Here is an 8,275-nt window from a genome sequence, read left to right on the forward strand (position 1 = left end):
CCTCTCATAGCAGGTCCGTTTGCCTTAGGTATCTCCACCTTGCCAATGCCTCCTCGCAGTCGCTTCCCCTACCTCCCGCCGAGGCAGCACCGCCGGCATGTTACGTGGACCTTCAAGGCCGCTGTATCGCTCAACCTGCAGTAGGCCAGACACTTACTCACCCCCTCGCCCGATTGTCTGATTGCTTGTCAACAACTTAACTAATTTACCAATGGAATTTGAACTCGCCTTTGTTAACTGCTCCATTCTGAGATGCAATTTCCTCGTTCGTACCTAGCCCCTCATATTTTTGCTAGCTTCATGAATCTGCTTAATTGCCAAATCAATTTCTACTAATAGGCTAAGGCACTATGGTCCTCTACTCAAGTGGCAACTAATTAGTACCGATTCCAGGCGAGCTTGCAGTTCACTTCAAGTCTTCAACCATGTTATGTGATCTAATCTGCTCTGTCCTCCTTCGCAGGATAAAGGAGGTATGAGATCCATAATGCTAGCTTCATCAAACGTCATATAAATTTGGCCAAAGGAACGAATTACTATTCTAGTTCCACTCCAGTGAGATGGCTGAATTCTTGTACGCTCAGGATACTCACCAGGTACTAATAAGTAGTAGTACTTCTCCACAAGTTTTTGTTGTATACTCCCTCCGTTCCAAAATAGATGACCCAACTTTATACTAACTTTAGTACAAAGTTAGTGTAAAATTGGGTCATCTATTTTGAAACAGAGGGAGTAGTCTCTAGCTAGTCTGTCTGGCGCATGCATATTGATTAATCAATGGTAGATATAACGTGTCGAAATACATTTCTCCCGACTATGCTAGAATTACTACCCACGAGGGAATCCCCAGATAGTCTGGTTGATTTCTAAATGTATTCAGGTCCAGTTTTGCATATTTTTCAAGTAGTACTTTTGTATCACCATTCAGAGCTAACAGGTTACAAAACTACCTAGTTTACTACGGTAACAACATTGCATTGTACATGACAAACACACCATTGATACAAGTGCAGGTTATGGAGCATGGGCTGTTATCTCCAGAGACAACAAAAAAACCATGTGACAAGATAAAATAATAAATCACACAATGTGGAGTATAGTGCAAAGCCCAAGGGAAGAGTCTGTTACAGTAAAGACTACGATGATGACGGAATTCATCCTAGAACTCAATCAATACTGATCACCTCATTTGGAACAACAATGAATTTGTTGTCCTTACTATGTATGTGTGTATGAGTGATCATACAGAAAATAGACAACCTTTTTGTCACGATAACCATTTTCTTAACATATATATCTTCATTAATCTTTTGCTTGGTCTTTAGGTGCCCAACCTATGGTTTTCTTCAAAAATTGGAGCCCTATTTGACAAGCAAATCCGTTATGCTAAAGATCTTGATGGTTTGTGTGAGGATGGTCATGGCTTCTTCTGTTCTTATTAGCTGATAAGGTGATATCTCGAGCCATTAACTTTATCATTTTCATTTGGATATGGTTCTCTTATCAGCATAGGTAAAATATCATGATGAATATTATGAAAAGTAGTGTCCTCTTAGATTTTTTTTTACAATTTATGCTTACTAATATGTTTGCATCATTGTTGCAAATTCTAGCCCTATTTTTATGATGGGATGATATGCAGCTCGTCTTTTACGAAGTTGGCATGGACAAACAAGAGAGAAGGCTCCACCAAATATAACTTTGAAGCGGAGAGCTATATAGTTATGTTCGAGAGTCAAGACAACTCATTTGTTAATCTATTTCTGACAACACTCATTTATTAATCTAGTTGTTGGTGTCTGTTGATGCTACATGTTGTATCAGGTTGATATATGGCTTGTGTTACTTTGGCTTATTGGAATGTGAACTATAAATCGTGATGTGGAATTTGCATTGATGTTTATAGAGTAATTGTCATGTGATGTGAAAATACCTTGTGTTGGTCAATGGGAAAATATTATGTGTGGAATTGGACCGACTAATAATTGTATAGAATACTTTTTTCCAACAGAAACAGAAAATTGTAGAGATGGTCATGGCCTAATAAATGTGCACTGATCAATCCATATTGGGCTCTTTATTGGGCCGGATGGCAATATTATATAGATACGCCCATTTGAAAAGCCTTTGTGCCGGTGGTCAGCAACGCATACGTAGTGTTGTTGGACTCTAACCCTATTTGTTGCTACATAGCAGTGTTGTTGTAGACCCTTGCAACGCCACCAACGCAACGCATATTAATCCGTTGGTGTAGACCATTGCAACGTTTATACGAATGTACAACAATGCATCAATGCGTTGCTATAGGGGGTTCTTGTTGTAGTGCCGCCACCTGCTCGACCTCCTCACGAGCGGAAAGGGAGGGGACATATCTTTCGAGGTGGGTGGTTAAACGTTCCCCGCGCATAGGTACATCGTCGCTGCTCGGTCCCCGGTCTTCATGGCGGAGTTCTTGGGTCCTATGAAAGAGAAGGCGGCAGCCTGCATACGGATTGATGGCATGGAAGCCAAAGTCTTCAAGGCGATGCTTCACTTCATCTACGCCGACTCCTTGCCAGAGGCTGACGAGGACGAAATCGTGGGGATGGCACAACATCTACTTGTCGCCGCGGATAGGTATAACCTCCAGAGGCTAAAGTTGATGTGTGAAGAGACGTTGTGCAAGTCCATCAACAAAGACACCGCGGCGACTACATTGGCCTTGGCTGAACAGCATGGTTCTGATGGTCTTAAGAAGGCATGCTTCGAGTTACTCGCTTCTGTTGACAACCTCAAGGCAGTCATGGCAAGTGATGGCTTTGCACATTTGAAGAGCAGCTGTCCCTCCATCCTGGAGGTGCTGGTCACCAATCTAGCTCCCTGGCTTCTCTAACTATAGAGCAACAAAAGCTGAAGATTTCAGAAAATTATTATGCAATCGTCATGCTACTACCATTCACTACAAGAATTCTGTTAATACATGACAGTTCTAGTCCGTCACTGATCAATGAAAAATTGTCATGGGTTCCCTTCCATGACGGATTTGCAATCCGTCATGTATATCGCGTCATAATTTGATATGGCAGCTTCCATGACAGTTCTTGGCCGTCATGGAAGTGCGCCAAGCCCGCCCAGGCCCAATCTTCTGTGACGGGACAAGCCGTCATGGACGTACGCCATGTTGGAATGACGTGGCAGCCTACGTGGACACTACTGGACAATTGTTTCTGTGTTTTTCTTCTTAACCCATAAGGATTAGATTTTTTTTGTTATCTATAAATTCCATGCCTAACATTCAAACAAGGCCATAAATCAAAATTAATTTTCACATAACAACCCAAACTTGTTACAATCACGACAATGTTCAGATACCAAAAATACATATTTACATAGATAGCTCAACAAGTATTTACAACCATTATTACTACATCAGTTTGCATTTCTTGGAACTGATCTAAAAAAGGAGCCTCTAAACAAAATTACTACATAACTTTGCACTTTCTTGGAACCGATCTCAAAAAGTAGCCTCTGATTTCTCTATGTATTTATCTGTGTATTCGTTTTGAAAAAGCAGCCTCTAATTTCTTGGAACCTGCACTAAACAAAGGCATAAAAAACAAGTTAACAAGCATGTGGACAAATCTGGATAAGTGAAAAGAATTATCAGCTTGGCAAATATGGATGATAGGCACAAGTGTAGATACAAACTATGGGTGAACTATTTTAAGATGACTAAGCTTCAGGCACTACAGATATCTAAACCTAGACCAGTTTCTTATAAGTAAAAGAGAGTAAAGTGCGGAAAAAGTTTTCTTTTTACAACTTGTCCAGATGTAGTCCTTTATTGTAGATTCAGGAAAGAAAAAATCATTGGGATGGTAGATCTAGTAATAACTTCCTGGCAAAAAAATTACAAGCATAAACTGCTACACTTTCTTTTATTTAAGTTGGCAATAAAAGATCAAAAGTACATGAGGAAAAACCAATGCAACAATTGAAGTTTCGAATACTAAGCACTAAATAGCACCCTGCTCACAAAATGCTTCTGAATAGTCTGAAGTGGAACCACATGGACAAGCAATAGATAAACTTTACATATTTTGGATCTGAAATAGATATCAAGAAACTTACACAAGACCGGTGCCTGAAATATCATTCCAGATGAATACAAGAGCTATTCGAAGTTGGTTCCTGGAGTTCCTTCCGGACAACAACATTAGCCCTTGACAATAAACAGCAAGACATGTTCTATCGTAAATATTTAATTAAAACTTAAAAGAAGGAAGGAGCATGCAGAGCTTCTGATTTATGAATAGCTGCAAGGGCGTTGGGCATCAAAAATACTATTGTCATCGGCAAGTGTTCTTCTAAGTTTGAAATTCTAGTAAAGTAAAAAATATGTTTTATGTATCACAAATTATCCTCGAAATGCGAATCTGGTATATCGATAAATACAACTCTGTATTCAGGCATTGACCAATCAATATCACAAAAAACATATGATGGCTACTTTCATGAGGCAAGAAAAGTACAGAACTATGGAATCCAGGAAAGTATGAACAAAACAAGTACGAACTACATCATCCTTGATGCTAAAATAAATGACAGTCTTATCTACTAAAGTACGCAATCCATGCTGGAACATCACACCACACTATCTGCCACAAATGCAGCTTGGACAAAATGGTCAGCTAAGTAGATCCCATAGAGATAAATCGAGTCATGAGATTTGAATGTTCAGAGAAAGGATAAGATACGATAGTACTCTTCTCAGCGAAAAGGCAGATAGCATCATCACCTGCCCCACTGGCAATTACATCCTTGTTGCATGCACAGAGTAGCAAGGAATCAACAGGAGCATATCATGGGCGTTTACTTACTAAAATAAACAAGTAGTTGCTTAACTAACTAGCAGATCTCACGAATTCTACACTGCTAGTGCTCGCATGGTGAGAAAAGAAGAAGGAAATAGCCAGCAGCGCTACTCTGTCGTTGGCTGTAACATGCGAGTATCAGGAAAGGAAGTGGCCACGTTTTCTGCATTAGGTTCAATCCAAGAAAATTTGAGAGTAATCACTTGGAAAGAAAAGAAAAATAGAGCGAGCGGGTCGACCTTGTTCTGTGGGGAATCATGGTGGGCGGGGGTGGGCGACCTCACTGTCGAACTCATCCAGCTCGTCGGGCTCAAGCGTGGGGTCCCAGTCGTCCGTCCATGGAACTGGAGAGGCAGAGAGCTTCTGTTGATCTAAATCGAATCAAAAAAATTGATTGGGTATGAGAGAAAGAAGGAAGGAATGAAGGAGAGGAGAGGAGGGGGAAGTACGGAGGGACCTTGTGCGAGGCGTACTCGTCGTCGACGTGGTCGAGCTCGGGCCTCCTGCAGGTCACGGTCGTCGTCCTCTCCTCGTCTGACAGTTGCTCGAGGCAGTTGCGCGGCTTGGGAGACGGAGGAGGGAGGCCCCTAGTCAGATCCATGGCCGGAGCGCCGCAAGCGGCTAGGGTTGGCCGCCGCTTCCATGGGGCCGCTGCAATCGCCGTCGCCATGAATCTCGGGCCGCCGTCTTCGGTTGGAGGTAGGGATGTGGTGGCGGAGGACGGGGACGAGGAGAGGCGTGGTGGTGGAGGACGGGGACGAGGAGAGGCGAGGTGTGGCGGCGGAGGACGAGGACGAGGGGAGGCAAGGTGTGGCGGCGGAGGACGGGGACGAGGGGAGGCAAGGTGTGGCGGCGGCGGATGGAGAAAGAGATTGGGACGGGAAGGTGTGTTAGGGTTAGGTTTTATACTGGTAAAATTTTAGGGCTTTAGGTGGGCTTTTTGCGGGCTTGCGGGCTTATACTAGGCCGTTCATGACGATTTTCAAAACCGTCAACAGAAATCCGTCATGAATTAACAGATTTGTTGTAGTGATTACCGTTTAACCGTGAAAAGAGAGGTTCAAGTGTGTAACAGCATGTACCAACTATATATTTGGGCTCAGTACTTTTTACAAGATAGGATGAGTAAATTGATTTGAGTTGTCTTTTATAGTGTGCTAAGTCTGGCCGTTCAATCCCCTTTGATTTAGAGACCTTTTAAAGTACATCAAATTAATATAAGCCAACCATTTTGTCCATCCAATGGACCAGATTAACACATACTACTTCTCAAACTGTGTAGTATTTTCTGCTAAAAGCGTGTACTAGTATTTTCCGTTAGAGGGGCAAAATCGGAACAGTGACATACCGATTTGGCAGTTAGGGGCAAAAACAGATCCAGTGTATGTGCATCCGATGCTTGCTCCACTTCAACTTTCTAGTCTCTGCATCGACGCAGATGCTTCACTGCTAGATACAATCGTCACCACGCGTACTAAGTACTAACGGCTCGGAGGTTGACATCATCCTTCATGCTGCTGCGATGGCAGTATTCTCAGCACGTTCGAGCTGCCGTGCTGGCGACGTCCACCTCCAGACCTCGGCTGCACCGGCTCACCGGAGCCCATCCCGTTGTGCCCGGCACAGCTTCATGGTAAAAGAGCCAAGTAGATGTGAATGAAAAGCCGAGTTGTTGGACACCGCACTGTAATACGTATCTCTCGGTGGCCTCCATGAGCTCCAGTAGCCACTCCGCCGACGGATCGGCCGGCACGGACATGATTCTCCGGGACCATGACAAGAGATCCTCTTCGTTGCGTCCCGATGGCTGCAGGCATGCAGCACTGCACGGCCCCCCTTGAGGCGGAGATGGTGGCGTGCGAGGAGGGGCTACGGCCGCCCTGCACTGCTCAACTCGTCCTTTGGTCTGACTGTTCCAATGCGGCGACCCTGATGTCCAGTATGGGCGCTTATCAGGCCATGAACCCAGTTACCCATCGTTTGCCTGTGAAAATTTTAGGGTCAAAAGTACCCCTACTTAACTGGCCTGAAACGTTTAAGTACCGCCTAAATTAATGGTTGGATTAGATCCAATACTACCCACTTCTGGCAGTAGTATGATGCACCGTAAAAAACCTCTTGATTTAATGACATCATGACTTATTTCAAGGGAGTATATAGCTCTACCAGGAGGCAAGGCAATATGTGACCTAGGATGGTCGAGTATATAGCTCTACATTTCAAGGGGTGGTTCTGTAGAAAGTATCAAAGTCTGTTTGTTTCATATTCCAGGTTATCTTAAATTTGAATCTATCACATGGTGTGTACAGTATTAAGCACCTCGTTGCGGGGTATCAATAAGGAACTTTCGTCGCATATCCTGGTTGGGGTGGGGGTCCTCTGTTGGGTTCATGGGCTATTCTTTTTTTTACAAGTATAATTCGGCCTTTATTACGGAATGTTCGAATTACAATCCGATAGCAAAAATGCTACCAGGAAACCAGGTATTACTTCAAAGCATTGACTAACACTCATGCTAAGAGCTTCCCATGCGCATAGATGTGCTACTGAATTTGCTTCCCGGCCGATGTAGAGAAGCTTCAATTCTTAGAAAGAGTCAGGCAACTTCTTTAACTCATGCAGGATATGAACACCATCCACTCTCGGAAATCCGAGAGTCCTTCCATAGATCGACTAGATGGGAGCAATCTATTTGTAGAATGATTTTCTAGAATCCGCTTGATTTGGTACACTCAAGGGCCTCCCTGCATGCTAATAACAGCTCGCTCATGAACCGATCAGTGACGGAGCATTGCGGAACACACCCGGCCTCCACAAACTCTACATGTTCATTTCGAACAACACATATACCCGGACCCTGCCTTGCGCCCATGGGGATCAAAAGAGCCATCCGTGTTGATCAGAAGCCGGCCTGGAGGGGGTCGCTTACGTACGTGATTGTGTGACTGCACTGCTGGCTCTGTCAAAGGCAATTCCAATGATGACACTAGTTCAGAAACCAGATCAAGATATATTAGATATCTTTTTGGCTGAGACTTCTCTTTCCCATGCACAAAGTTGTTACGGCCAGCTGTTCCAGATATACCACATCACGCATCAAAATATCCCCACCCCGGAAGCTTGGGTGTAAACGTGGCAGTTTGACACCTCGCTGAAAATATGCCTCTACCCAGAATAACTTCCCATGCTCACATTCAACAAGAACGTGAAAAATAGACTCATCAGTATGAAGGCACAATTTACAGGTTCCAGAACTCTCGGATCCACTTCAGGAATTTCACGGGAAAGAACTTGGTAGTAGGTCGGAGTTGTAGGCTGACCCTCCGAGGTCATAGATGGTGTCGCCATTCACCTGGACCTGGACCCAGAAAAAGTATCGGAATACCTCATACCGAGGAGCCATTCCAAGAAAGCACTCGCTA

At 43.8% G+C, this 8,275-nt stretch overlaps 1 pseudogene; it reads left to right on the plus strand.

Annotated features, from left to right (window-relative positions):
• LOC119354195 overlaps window positions 1–2,872 on the plus strand; it is an 8,259-nt pseudogene extending 5,387 nt beyond the window's left edge.
• Window positions 2,873–8,275: the final 5,403 nt, after the last annotated feature.

Source organism: Triticum dicoccoides, chromosome 1A, assembly GCF_002162155.2.
Source record: "Triticum dicoccoides isolate Atlit2015 ecotype Zavitan chromosome 1A, WEW_v2.0, whole genome shotgun sequence".
NCBI classification, from domain to species: domain Eukaryota; kingdom Viridiplantae; phylum Streptophyta; class Magnoliopsida; order Poales; family Poaceae; genus Triticum; species Triticum dicoccoides.